This window comes from Phytophthora infestans, genomic scaffold, assembly GCF_000142945.1.
Source record: "Phytophthora infestans T30-4 supercont1.6 genomic scaffold, whole genome shotgun sequence".
Classification (NCBI taxonomy): Eukaryota; Oomycota; class Peronosporomycetes; order Peronosporales; family Peronosporaceae; genus Phytophthora; species Phytophthora infestans.
In genome coordinates, this window is record NW_003303753.1 from 4,171,970 (window position 1) to 4,187,090 (window position 15,121).

Below are 15,121 nucleotides of genomic sequence, written 5' to 3' on the forward strand. Positions count from 1 at the left end.
AAGGACAAAACTTTTTCAGAACTCGCTGGAGAGCAGTACTACTATAGTGGTGGGAGTCTACGTGAGTTTTGTAAGACGCGTGATGAACTTCAATCCCAAGTCGTAGATGATTGTGCAGCAGTAGAGAATGACCAAGCATTCCAACTGATATACAATTATGGCGGTGATAAAGCCAAAAGCCAAATGGACCGACTTCGGCGTCACTGCATTGACGACTGCACCAACGAAGAGCACTATATGCGACGTATTCACTGGAGACTTACTGTCGATTCAGGGTATGCGCTGAGACGTTTGGGAAAGAACATAAGCATGGCCAAACAGCTAGAGATCTACACGTATGCAAGATCTATTGGTGCCGGCTTCCATGGCGTCGCATTCGAACTGTTGCTTCACAGTGCCGTTCAATATCGCAAGTCCGTTGTTTTGAAGATGCGGGAGGGTTCGGTATACGAAAAAATCGAAATTCGAGTGCCTCACATTGCTTGCGGGGGCGAAACTGAGAAAGAGTGCCTCGCCTGCTTGATCACGCTGGAGAAAGACACTTATTGGCACCCCGACTACCCGTTTTTCTATTTTATCGACGCAGTGACCACGTGCGAAGCATTCAGAAGTGGAATCGAAGGCTCCGAGACAGTCGTGGCTTACATTCAAGTGACGATTTCAAGCGATTTTTTTTCAAGAAAACAAGGTTGACCGACCTGAACAAAAAGCTGGATCAAAACAAATCACTAAAGGACATGAAACGCGTATTTGTGGTAGTTTACCCTGACTCCACTGTGTGCGAAAGCCTTGAACTCCATGATGCGCCAAACTCGGACACATTTTTAACGATGGTTGGCTGCTTCGACCCAAAACTGCTGGAGCTGAAGCGATGAAATGGATGTGGAGCATTGAAACTTGACCGACACTAACCCTTGCATGTGCCCTTTTGCAGTCTTTCGGTTGATTTTTTAACTTCGAAAATTCTTATAGCTCAATAAAAATGTAGCTGGCCGATATTATCCTTTATAAGAAGTACCACATACTGTACTACATAGTGTCGCGGTCTTCCTGTAATCGGGGTCGTGAGTATCTTGGGGCCGACGTAGGAGGTAGTAGTATTAGTGACACTACTGTGATAGTAATGTAAAAGTTGATGTATTCTTATGTTGCTTGTTAGAAGGAAATCCACGACTTACTTCCTCATTTCACCATGCTAAGAGTTTTTAGAGCTTCTTACCTTTTAGCAGATCCCTCGTGCGTGGCAGTCCAGCTCCAATTCCCGCCACGACCAGCTGCTCCACGACTTCACACTTGGAACGTCACTGTCTTGGCCGCAGGTCCCGCTTGCTTGGACGTGGTCCTGAGAGTCTGGAGTGTGTAGACCTTCTGCAGGCAGTCAGCCAGCGTCGTCAATCCACCATCTAACTGTACACCGTGACACTTGCCGTTCTGATTCTTCTTAACTGTACCGCGGACTATCTTGCCCGCCTTTCTGACCTTCTTATCGTTTTCTGCTTGCTGATCCAGCTTCCTCCGAGCAATCACGTCACTTTTCTTCTCGTTGAACAACTTGATCCACTCACCTTGAACTTCTTCCCAATTGTTTACCGCATAGTTGTAGATGGCTTCCAAACGAGAAGTAATCAGCTCGACGGTAGAAGACTCCGGGATTAGCCAGTAGCGGAGATTTTTGGTCGCCTCTGGATACCCTGTCGATTCGTGGAAGCGAGAGCAGGTATACAGGACTTTCATCTGAGAGCTCGGAGCTTTTGCTCTGCGCGCCAACTCGAACAGCATTCGACTCTTCCCGAAGCCCGAGCTTTGAGCGACCGTCACGTACATAGCCCTGAATGGCTTAGAGTCATAAACTTTCCAGCAACGCCAGAGGTAGTCGGCAAACTTTACGTGCGCATCGCCGTGGTATTGGGTCTTGGAAAATGCGAGCTTAAGTCGTTGCATGAGCCCTTGAGACAAAACTGGAGGAGAATCCAAGTCCTTTTCCCCAAACTCATCTATCCAGGCATTCACCGCAGCTGCCGCTATACTATCCGCAACATCTATGACGATTTCCCTTGGGTAGACAAAGAGTATTGCTCCGTATAACCCTGCGAAAACGATGTCCTTCTTCTCTTGAAGTTCTTTCGGAGTAGCCTACTTCGCAAAATCGCGCGGATAGGCGACGACCAAAATTTCCTCACCGGCCTGCAGTTTGTTGATTACACCTTTTTCTGACAAGAAAGTGTAGATGAAATTCTTCATGAACGCGGCCACGGCGTCGGGGTTTAACTGGTTCGTAAACGCAGCATAACGAACAGCAATGTAAGCACACGGGGTAAGGGGCCGGAGGTTTCAGCAGCGCGCGTACCCGTGGCGAATTTATAGGGCCGCTTTCGGCGCTCTTCATCGGGACGTCAAGGCTCGACATCTGAGCTCCGCGACAGAAAACGAAAACTGAAAGATCTAGTGATGGACCTCTTGATTGACAGGCAGCTCACAGCAAAAATCTAGTCAAATTGATCATATCGTACACATCGGTCCAAATGATAGTTTTAAGCGCCGGCACACGTGCTGTTACTGCCTGTTGGCATGCTCTGGTGCAACTACGGCTACAGCTGCGTAGCCGACAGCCTATTCCGCCTCGTTGTGGTCAACGCTTTCGCCGTCTGCACAAGTCTCAATTTCTCCGACATTGACGTGCGCTGGGGATCCACAGAGCACCGGATCTACGTGCGCCGGCTCTGGGTCGGTGCTGTCACGGCCATGCTAGCCATCAAACCGAGCCGTTTTCGGGGTGGATGGTGCCACCTACAAGCACCCGGCTGAGGTCGCAGCCACGCTCGGCTCCGTGTGCGTCATCTGCAGCGTCTGCCTGTCCGACCATGGGCAAGTTCCTACCGAATCTGACTTCCCTGACGCCACTGGTGGCTCCGTCACGCAAAGGGGTAGCCTGGCTACCCCTTTGCGTGACGGGGTCTGAATAAAAAAATTTAGTATCACTAAAATCAGTTTTATGAAATATAAAAACGGACTACTGCAACCTTCTTAAAAATATGAATATAATATTGCTCCAATATTTCCAGTATAATTTACAAAAGTAGGCTCATAGAAACTTTAGATGCCTTGCGAAGTCTCAGCACCGTATCTTGATGTCTGTATTGCCCATACTAGCTCTTAGTTATGAATCTGATAGCCAATCATTATCTCAGAGTCCACAAACAAGCAGCTTGCAATGATCAACGGAGGTGTTCTTTCAGCTGCAGAAGCTGCAGCGGTCAAGTGATTCGAGATCTGAACAAGAGGAAGACATGCAAGGAAGATTACGCGACGCATATTCTTTGTGCTGGTCCAAGCAAGCGCGCTAATCATGGAGGAGACAGTGGTGATATTATCTACAGCGAGTTGTTGAAGCAGCTATTATCCCGGCCACCAAACCTTGGACAAACTTTGGTCCAAAAAAGGTAACCCTTCCCTTCACAAAACCCATAACGATAGTTAGATATAAGGGGTAAAATCGGGCGTAGATTCCGATTTTGAGGTCTATTTTTGCGTATCTGCAACCATTGATCTCCCAATCGGCCGTTTAAAAAAGGCTCTATATCTTGCAGAATTGTTTGCAATTGTGGGCTTGGCACGTACTAACATGCATGCATATTCATTGGCAGAGCCGGGATAACAGGTGGGGATTTTCAGAACCGGATGGACAAATTCCAAATATTACCGCAATTTGACGATTGTTAGAAAATTATAAACTTGTTAAAAAGAACCCGTCAAAAGAATATCTAGAGTGTAAAGAACATACAACAGGTCACCCGTTCATATTCCTAATCGGCTACAGCTTCATTGTCATCGACGGCGTCATCCTCTTCCGTGTCCTCGTTGCTGCCCTCTGGTTCCGATGCAATTTCGCATTCATCACCTTGCTGCAGATATTTTGTCTCGTATTTCTGTGCGTGTGTGTATGCATTTACCCACGTATCTGACGTGAGCGATGCAAAACCTTCGTAGATTTTACAGCGTAGCTCAGGCATCAACCCACGATAAATTGGCGACATGGTGCAGGTTACAAAAAGTCTCGTCGAGATAAACCTCGGGGCGCACTGGAAAATTGCGTCTGTTCAGGTTTCAAACTTTTTTTTCTCAAATATTGCGCCCTGAACGCAACATTTGCCGTCGTTTCTGCCATAATATTGCGAGACCTTCCTTTTATAAATCGCATTCCCATCCTCCTAAGCACGCGACGTAGTGAGCGCACTGATACCACAATATTGTGCTCTTCTTTAAGACGCTGTGCTAACTGTGGTGCTGCAACAGGTTTTCCGCTCTTGTTCATTCTTGACACCGACTCACGCACATGCTTTCTCCATGTTTCGGAGGCCTCCCAGATGGTTTTGGACCTTCCATCTGTCATAATTAATTTGTCGACCACTGAAATGATAAATATCAATAATAACTGAAATGATATGAAGTACAGCCTACCGAGGTGAAATTCTTGTCGTGGTGCTGCTCCCAGTGCGCCCATATAGCTGAAATGGTGCCCGTAGCAAAGCCTAAACACTCTTTGACATGATAACGAACTCCTCCTTTCCATAGATGCGGTGCAGAGGCCTTCTTTTGGCGGAGGAACTCGTAGGTCTTCACAACCAAGTACTTCTCAGCAGCAGTCAATTTCTTACCGGCGACCATTTGAAAAGTAGTGAACATTATTAGATGCTGTGAAGTTCTTACGAGAATAAATAGACACCAAGCTATCTATTAAGGGGACACACAACGAAATCGGCTCTACGGTTGCGGAGTTACATTCCTCTAATTTAAGATAAAATATATTACCATTTTTGTCCAAGCCTTTTTGGCCGGGATAATACCCCCAACATCAAATGCATGCGAGCGATTATTCTCGCAGTGCAAGCTGGTGCTTACACCTTAGCAGACATGCATGTTGCCTGCCAATTTTGAGCTGATTATGTTTTGCATGCAAACAGGGATTTATTGGATGTGAAGAGGTTAGCTTCAGCTGGAAGTGACGGAGAGCTGTAGGCAATACTGCAATACTTACTGCAGTTTTTTTTATTGGTAATTGTGGAATTTCCCTTTTTATTATTGCGCGGACCCACCGTCAATTCCGTGTAATACTGTATTGGAGAACCTCTGGGTAGCCAGACCATTGTTGCCGGCTGACTACGGATCGAAGAGCGTATTAAATAGAGGTGGATGCCGCATGAGGAAGAGCGGATAACTGGCTGAAACGTTTCGTGTATGCTAGACTTTTTGACATGTTACCGAGCTTTGTATTGAATTTGCTCCTTCGCGTTTGCCTCCGTGTTTCAAGTAAAACATATTATATTTCGAGATCAGCATGGGCATCTGTCGGCTACAGCTGAAGAGCTGGTTTTCGAAGCACGAGGAATGGGGCTTAACCCAGATGTACACTATCCAGAGGAAAGGGAGCTCTGCCACCAACCACAACGGACAGACGTCCTCGCAACCGCAGTCGACACGCGGGGCCCTTCCGTAGCTTTAGCAAAGTAGTCATTTCCGATTTTACTTCGTCGAAAACACCCACCACTCCACACCCGCAACACGAGCACAAGCGCTCGAGGGTTCTATTAATACCAGCTTACGATTTGCATCCCCAAGAAACATGTCGACGTGCTGAAGAAAAATTTGCAAATACATACCCCACCTACCTCAAGTTTAAGTGATCACGCAGACCGATCGACCGCGTCAACAGGAAGCTCATCATCATCACTACAGCCGCATCCAGTCCGTAATGCAATTGTGAGAAGGTAAAGTGGAAGGCCAAATCATCTGTCGGCGCTGTGCAAGACGGACGTCATCCATCTCTTGTCCAGCACCCAGGAGAAGATCCTCGGTAACATCACTGTGCTCATCAATGTCGCTCTGTACGCGTCGTCTCTCGAGATAATGAAGCTCGTGCTACAGACTAAATTGGTGGCTTCGCTTTTTGCCACAATGTACTTCGTGAACCTCGTGAGCAGATTCATCTACGGTATCTTGGTCGACGACACTTTCGTTAGGCGTGCCCCTCAGTATCATCCAAGTGGCGCTGTGTATCGAATTCCGTAACACTGGACGTGTCGTGGAAGTGCACGACGTTGTCGTCATGGCGACCCGGTGGCGGTCGTGGGTATCCCCGTTAGTGTAGTCAAGTCGCCAGTCTACGAGGCCGAGCAGTCTCCAGTCTGAAGTAAGGAGGGTACTGCAGGCATCACCGATTATGATTGGTATCTAACGCTCTAATCCAAGACTCGAGGATTAAGAGTCATGTCCTTTTTGAGCGCTATCGCCATACACATTGCCGTCCCCGACACAGATAAAAGGATGTCTTCATCATCTCGTCTACTGCTTTAGGCATGTGGCTGTTGTGCGAAAAGTTGTCTCACACGATGCAAAGAGCTCGTTGTTGTCCTCGCTCGTGGGGCCTGGCAAGTACAAAAAGTCCATCGGTCAACCACCTAAATATATTGATTGACGAACATTTAACGGCACTCCAATATGCTTTAAAAGTAAAGCAAAGCCATTGAGCTCGAGGGACGTGAAATAATCAGCGCGTAGATGGCACCATTGACGAAGTGCAACACTGTCGTGTCCTTGGACTCGCGTGCCATGTTACAAATATCGGTGTGTGGTTATTGTGACCAACTCGGAGGTGGTTACACTCTCACGATGCAAAGAGCGCAACAGCAACGGTTGTTGTCTTTCCTGGTACAGTTCGATCCAAAAGAGCACGTATTGATTGACGAGCTTAACGCCAATAAAACCTGCTGTTAGTTTAAATATAAAGCAAAAAAAGCATCACTTTTTGCCCCTGCCACGTTTGGCAGCCCTCTTTTTACCTCCCGAGTGACTCCTCTTCTTCTTCGCCTTTTTATCTTGATCTTTCAGATCGTGACCGGGAATACAGGCAAGCCCACGGCGCGCCGTCTGTCTTAGCTCACAATCCGCCGTTGCTAGAGCCCCCTCTATTGTGTTGGTCTTAGTACATACACAAATGACACGACGACGCTCCAGATCGCCGTCTACAAGTGCCATGGGATCCCATTGAGACGCCACAATACTCGCGAGACATTGAGCCACATCTTCCTTTAAGAAGGGGTACGTCTCCCAACCCAGCGAGCGAAAATAAAGCGTGTAAACGTCCGTATCTTCTCCTCGCGCTTCTGGTGTGCTGCTGTCCTTCGTCAACGCCGTGGAAGAGATGAACCGGAAAGAATCGTTCAGCGACTCAGGACCGGAAGTTTCTTCTTTGCTCAGATTCATGCATATACGAATAACATCGCTAACAGGCGTCTCGCTCAAGGGGTTTTCATTCACCGTGCGTTTCTCGAGTGCTGGCTTCACTGCAGGTTTCTTAGGTGCTGGACCCTCCTCAGGTTTCTTGCCTTTCGGATGCGGACTTTCAAACACGAACCCAGGAGACAGCTTCTTTGATGCTGCTTGGGAGAAACCATCGTCTTTTGGGAAACGGCTTTTCACTTGGATGAGCACGAATGACACTCGCTCCTTCTCGCCACCTTTGTTCCAAAATACTGGAATCATCAGATCTGCTCCAAGCTGGTTGCGCGGGAAAATACCCGCAGCCCGACGTCCCAGCAAATACCACAGCGTATCTTCATTCGGTTCAGCTTGCAGCTGTATGAAGTGAGTGAACCCCATGCGCCAGTCCTTCCACTCTGACTTCCACTCGTTAAACGTTTCTATGTTTCCAGGGAGCATTCCCTCGATATAAACTTCAATTTCATCGCACCCCATCACATTCAAAAACGACTCCACCGACACGAATTGGCCATGTGACTTGCTTCGATCCCCCATCACACACTTGTCCATCGCGAGAAGGAGCACAATGCGAGCGACCATTTCACCAATCCCACCTGTCTCCAGTGCTTCGTCCAGGATCAACTTCTTCAGCTGCGGAAGAATATACTTGGACAAGCCGTCCTCCAGGAAATGCCACACGCTAATCGCACCCAACGCAAGCACCGGGTCCGACGCGTAGCTACTCAAGTAGCCCTCTCTCTCGAATTTCACGTAGGCGAGGACAGCCATGAAATCCGCGACTACCTGCGACGCCAACGTCGACGTTGAGTACGGACGTACACCCAGTCGACAGAGCATCGACGCAACACCAAACATGGTCTTCTCGCTGTATGAGGCTTCTTGTTTAAAATCGTTTCCCAGCAGCAGCTTATTTGCTGCTTCGGTGACTAGAACCCCAGAGGAAGCTTGTGATAATCCATCTCGATCGGTGAAAGTGCTCCACCACATTGGACGACCCATGCGCAGCAACGCATTCCAAGCATCGTCCTCGCTCCCGGTCACAATCGCCTTGTACGCAGCTATTTCAGCCTTCAGCTCTGCCTCCTCACTTAGAGTCTCCACCTGTCCACCTCCGGTCATGTCATCATCATCGGACTTTCTTCCCTCCCTTTGATTACTCTCATTTAATTTCAGATAATACTCCCGCCAGTGGGTATCCATAGTGTGAGTCAGCACAAAAGGAGGAAACGTCGCATCACCAGTGCTGTTTGTGTAATTTCGAGAGGACGGATCGGACGCAAACGACGGCCTTACCTCCGACTCGGAGTCCGAGATCTTTGGGCTCGTATCTACAAACACCCCGAAAATGCCTCCTTCTGCTCCGATTCTGTTGTTGACCAAAGCAAGCGCTCGTCGTAATAGACGGAAATCATTGACTTTGACTGTTAGCGCGCCTGGGTCCGCCTTCTCATTAAGTAGGGACCTTGCTTCGTCAACCACCAACACCACCATCTTGCCGTCCTGATTCTTCTTTACTGAACCGCGGACTATCTTGCCCGCCTTTCTGACCTTCTTATCGTTTTCTGCTTGCTGGTCCAGCTTCCTCCGAACAATCACGTCACTTTTCTTCTCGTTGAACAACTTGATCCACTCACGTTGAACTTCTTCCCAATTCTTTACCGCATAGTTGTAGATGGCTTCCAAACGAGAAGTAATCTGCTCGACGGTAGAAGACTCTGGGATTAGCCAGTAGCGGAGATTTTTGGTCGCCTCTGGATACCCTGTCGATTCGTGGAAGCGAGAGCAGGTATACAGGACTTTCATCTGAGAGCTCGGAGCTTTTGCTCTGCGCGCCAGCTCGAACAGCATTCGACTCTTCCCGAAGCCTGAGCTTTGAACGACCGTCACGTACAGGGCCCTGAAGATCTCAGAGTCATAAACCTCCCAGCAACGCCAGAGATAGTCTGCAAACTTTACGTGCGCATTGCCGTGGTATTCTGTCTCGAAAAACGTGAGCTTGAGCTGTTGCATGAGCCCTTGGGACAAAACTGGGGGAGAATTCAAGTCCTTTTCTCCAAACTTATCTATCCAGGCATTCACCGCAGCAGCCGCTACACTCCTCGCAAGGTCTTCGCTTATAGTATCCATTCCGTAGACAAAGGGGGTTATTCCGCGTAAAAATCCGCAAACGTTGTCCTTCTTTTGCTGAAGTTCCCTCGGAGTAGCAAATATTTCAAAATTACGCGCATACGTGACCACTTTCTTCTCCAAAACTTCCTCACCGGCCTGCAGTTTGTTGATTACACCTTTTTCTGACAAGAAAGTGTAGATGAAATTGTTCATGAACGCGGCCACCGCGTCGGTATTCAACTGGTTCGTAAACGCAGCAAAACGTACAGCAATGTAAGCACGCGGGGTAAGGGGCAGGAGGTTCTACAGCACGTACCTGTGGTGGCCTTTCGGGGTCGTTTTCGGACATCTGACAGAAAATGAAAACTGACAAAAGTCGCCTATCCTACTTACCGTCATCCGAGAAATCTGATCCCTGTCGTATATTATACTGTTCTCTGTATATTTTTATTCAGTGGTTGTGACACATGAATGACGCATAAGGTTACAGTATAAGCTGCTATAATGTATCCTGTATCGGGTGAGTGTTGACCCAGTGGTAAAAGGCACTAGACTAGGGAAAAAAGGGTAATAATAGAATAGATTTCAAGAATTCCCGAAAATGAAGAGATTGCAGCGAGTGGTTGTGGTGGATTGATTGGTGGGACGTAACGGGGATGTTGTATGGTTTGTGTGCCACCTTACTAATGTTGATCGTATGTACAGATGTCTTGGTGAATTTTCAGGCAAGAAGGCAAGGTGAAACCGCTTGGTCGACCTCAAGGCTGCACGCTTCGAGCATCCAAGTCACAATTGAATCGGAGCTGAGACGCCTGGGCGACCGCGTTGTCGCGCTCGAGAAGCTGGCTCATGCCACTTCGTCGTCCTCGTGGCATCGAGACTAGATGCTACGACATGCCCAATACAAAGTCAAACTTATCGTCCAACTTCAGGACGATTAGAGCTTCTGCAATCACCCGGTGTTTGTACGAGAAGCGCACGTGTACTAAGCTCTTCGCCGCCCTTACGGTGGCACCTGTTGCCAGCCGTACCTCCAAAACACTTCGGGGGACTTTCCAGTCAAATAAAGTTGTTTGAGGCGCCTGAGTCAGGCATAGCACGAAGAGAGCCTGCTCTCTTCGTGCTTTGCTTTTAGGATAAAAAGATTTGGCCCGTCATCTTGCTTCTTGCAGCGAGACTCCCTCTCGCTAGGGGCTGCAGTCCTCCGTGTCGCATGTCCGTTGTGGACACGTGCAACTGCAATATCAGTAGGGCGTCGCGCCTACTAATTCAGCACGTTTTGTATTGTACGCGGGTTACCCAATACGCTGTTGGCGTCCAACACCGGAAGCGTACACAGTTTCCGAGAGTACCCAAGTACTCTCGAAGAGAAAGGTCGTCTCTGACCCATTCTTCAAGCCCTTCTTGAACGTGTCGACTTTGGTCGCCTCGTCGATCGGGTTGGTCACGATGTTCGAGACCAAGTACCGTGCGCGTTGGGCGTAAGCATGGACGTCATGCTTACCTTGCTGCAGGTCGAGAAATTGTGCTCTCGACCGGAACTCATTCTGAGGGGCTCAAAGGCTTGTCTGAGCTCCTCCTTAAACATCGCATACATTCAAAAGCACGTATGATCGGTGAGACGGTGGCCATGCACCCAGCGCCTTGCTCGTCCGCCAAGGCATGACATGGCGGATGCAACCTTCGACGGCTCATCAGTGATATGAGCCGCTATGGCAGGGTCGACTTCGACAGGCATCGGAGAAGAGGCTCGCCCTCTTTCCCCACGTAATTGTTCACGTGCAGTTTAAACGACTGAACGCGCTGTGTCGTCCCGGACAACACTTGCACAGTGGCAGCATGGCGCTGCTCGCTCACAATGAATCCCGAGCAACACCGTCTTGCTCTATCGGCGACAGCGTACGTAGCATTGTCGCTACGGGCTGCCTCTCCAATGACGGTTGACAGTCTTTGGAGAGCTTCCTGCTCTGAATCCGCCAGATGGGGACATTGTGCACGCACAAGATACGTGACGGAAGTACTTGGGCTGCGCATGGACGGATTATCGTCCATGGGTTGGTCCTCCGCCTTGTGTTCGTATTCGATACGAACTCACTAGCTAGCCGGGCGTTGGACGGACAACAAAGGGCTACCAGGTGTAATGGGCCTACTGAAAGCCCACTACTTCGGCTTACACGTTAGCGCACCTGTATGAGCAAGCATAAGCTTCGTTCACTTAGACTAACTATAGTTTCGCCCAAAGTGTAGATTTACTTAAATAGGAAATCAAAGCTTATTTCCGGTATGAAAATAAAACTGCTTATTTGTTTGTTTGGGCTTGCCTCCTAATTTTATACTCTAAATTAAAGGTATTTATCAACGAATGGTTGACATAATCCTCTTATTCTAATTGGTTAAGGATATTGACTTTCAACCATGAATGCCTTGAATTCATGCAGCCCAACAGTCTGCCAAATGTATCTCTTGGCGTATCTCACATTAAGGTTAAAAACCTATTTCGTAACCAAATGGATAAGTGTAGCCTCTTGCGCGTAGCCCCGTTACAGACTCAACCGTCCACCTCGCTCCAGGAGACGGAGACGCAACACCGAACATGCCCTCGCCTTCCACGTGGACCGTTCGTGCCTCGTACCCTTCAGTCTCGGAATCAGCTCGGTGCGGCGAGGCAAGTGCCTTGCCATCTCTCTGGTGTTCTACTGTCTGAGACCTCTACTGCGTGTCGCCGCCAGCATCTCTCTCAGCACACATTTCTTCTTCCTCATCGAGAATCTCCACGTGCTCCGTTTCTAATAATGAAGCTCATATCACTACCCTTTCACTGGCTCCAAGTCTTCCACCGAACCACCCATGAGCGCTTATCTTTTTGTCACTTCTTTCTCCTTCTCCCTTGGCCCTCCGCTGCCAAGGCTTCTTTCCACACTTGTACTCCTACGATATTCGGCTAGCCAATACCCGGCTTCTCCATTAAACTGTCGCGGGCTTTCTCTAATCGGGGTCGTGTAGCTTGGGCCGACGTAGGAGGTAGTAGTAGTAGCGACGCTCAAAAGTAATACAAACGCTGATATACCCTTGTGTTCTTTGCTTGAAGGAAAATCCACGACTGAACTTCTCACTCAACCTCGCAGAGAGTGAATAGCTCCTACACGTTCTGCAGATCCCTCGGAGATGGTGGTCCAGCGCGAATTCCCGACGCAACCAGTTGCTTGCCGATCCCCTTATACAAGAAACGTCACTGATTTGGAAGGTTCTACTGGCTTGGGCGTGGTGTGGAGAGTCTGGAGCGAATATACTTTCTGCAGGTAGTCAGCCAGCATAGTGTGCCCACCTTCTGACTGTACACTGTGACAGAATGCCTGTGTTTAGCTTTCAGCAAAATGCCGTACTCTGTCAGGCCCTGCAGGTCAGATTTAATATTAAAATATAACTTAAGATATACCACTGATACCACCCTGCCAGAGCAGCTAACATTCTGCAGTCTAATGTTGTGGGGCTTAGTCCAGTTATCGCCGGAGGCCCCCGACAATTTCTTGATAAAAAGTCCATCTCTAGTAACGCTGAAGCAAATAGCGGAAATACATTTTTCCGATAAATCGAAAGCCGACGTTTTGGCGTAAAATGCTAGGGTTTACTTTCGAAAGCTCAGGAATCCTTTCTGGGTCCTACCAATCTGATATTTTACCCTTAAAGCTTTCTTTAGGACACTTAAGTACAGTAACTAAACGTATTTGACCAGAGATTGACAGTACCTTCACATGATAATTTAGTAGCAGTAGAACTACCGTTGTAGCCATTTCATTAAAACCGCTACTACTACAGCTGTCATTATCCGTATGATGTCCTCCTTACTACTGGTTTGTGGATCCAATGAATAACGTCGATTTGGGGCTGTTAGCTTTGACTATACATCGTCTTCCAGCCTACGCTCTTGCTGTTTACGTCACCTTCAGCTCGCGTCTTCTCCTATGCATGTCTTAAAATATGCTGCATTTATTAGCATGCCTCCTTAATTACTGCTCTACTATCTCAGCAGCTCTCCGAGCTCCGTACAGCAGTGCCCTAAGCTTCGTGGTGTGCGCTATTCAGTGTTCGCGCTTTCGAAAGTGGAGATATAGCACCCTGGTCGTGGCCTACAGAAATGACCTGCGCTATTTGACTAATGTTTTGTAAGGTACGTTAAATTTCCGCTATACCTGGCGGGGTGACGCTTGTGATGCATCTTCGGACGTATATACTGCAACCGCCTAGGCTCACACCTACCGGCTTAAACCTCGCGGTTTAAAGGCATTGCCGGCTATAAATAGTTTCGCTGCTCCTGAATAGGGAACGGACAGGGGTTCAGTCGCCCTCGTTGCCGAAATTTTACTGAAACTATAGTAATATTAGCTCTGGCAATAGTCCGTCAAGGTATTTCTGTAATAATAGTAGCCATCGAGCTCTATCAATTTCTGAGTGTTCATTCTTCCTTTTCCGTATGAACCGCCGATGTCGAGCCTTGATGTCCCGATGGAGTAAAAGATTACCAAGACCGTATCTTATTATTCCATGCTAATGTATTCAAATGAGCAAACACCTGCTTTAAACACTCTATTTTTTTACAGTAAACGATGCAAGCCCACGAACCCGCCACCTTAATGACAGAAAGGCACCTTCACAAAAGTTGCTTTGAAAACTCATAAGTAGACATGCGTAACATGGAAAAGTTCTTGGTGCCACACAAAGAAGCATTGTGGCGCAGTAAGCATTTGGATGGCATAATAGATTCTGGGTCTGCTGTATCATGTTCACTAAGTGTTCGAGGACAGAGTTCTCGTGGGAGGCCTAGGGGAAGATATATTATCGACTCGGAGTCGTCTTCGACTGGACGGTGCATGTTCCTGAGGAGTAACATGGCCACTGTCACAGGGATTGAGTCAATCATGGTCGTGCCGAGAGCGTTTCTCCAGTCCCAGTTCCGGAGTCCCGACAAGAAATACTAGTATGTTAATGCCGAAAGCGTCCCCAAAAGCCCACCACAGGTACGCGTGCTGCTAATCCTCCTGCTCTGACCCCCTGTGCTTAGATTGCTGCACGCTTTGCTGCCGTTTACAAATCAGTTGGATCCCGACGCGGAGGTCGCTTTTTATGAGCGATTTCATCTTCACTTTTTTGTTGAAGGAGACGGATGTATCAAGAAACTCAAGACTTCGTTTTGGGAATTTAAAGAACGTGAAAAATTAATTGAATTTTATGAAAGAGTTATAAGTGCACTTATGCATGCAGCTTATTTTAGTCCAGGGGGGGGGTAATCAAGGTTTACCTAAAGGATTATTGAATGACAACAAATCTTCGGAACGGGCTGATATTTTAAGTACCAAGGCCTTTTACCGCCAAGTCGGTTGCTATTTATATGGAAGCCATCTAGAACCACGCATAAACAACTGGGCGGATGTTCAAGGTGAGTGGAGTAAGTTGCTCAGCGAGATAAACGACTGGGCGGATGTTTAAGGTGAGTGGATTAAGTTATTCAACGAGATAAAACTGATAAAGTTGTTCGGAGAAAACTGGGCGAACGTGACGGGAAGGTCGTCAAAATGCAAATGGATATGGCCGTCAAATTCGGAGACTTCGACAGCCCTGAACAGTTTACTCTTCTCGACATGAAACCCTACGATTTGATCCTAGGTGTGCCCTGGCTCGAGGAACACGCGATTTGAATCGGCTGGCGAGGCAAGGCAATCGGTGCCAGCCGCCCTGC

The 15,121-nt window shown here is 48.1% G+C and overlaps 1 non-coding gene across 1 annotated transcript; it reads right to left on the reverse strand.

The window, feature by feature from the left end:
* Nucleotides 1-13,905: 13,905 nt before the first annotated feature.
* PITG_33006 lies at nucleotides 13,906-14,043 on the reverse strand (the record flags this gene model as incomplete). The annotated part of the gene is made up of 1 exon (XR_009934400.1): nucleotides 13,906-14,043. It is a non-coding gene; the product is annotated as an 18S ribosomal RNA (ribosomal RNA).
* Nucleotides 14,044-15,121: the final 1,078 nt, after the last annotated feature.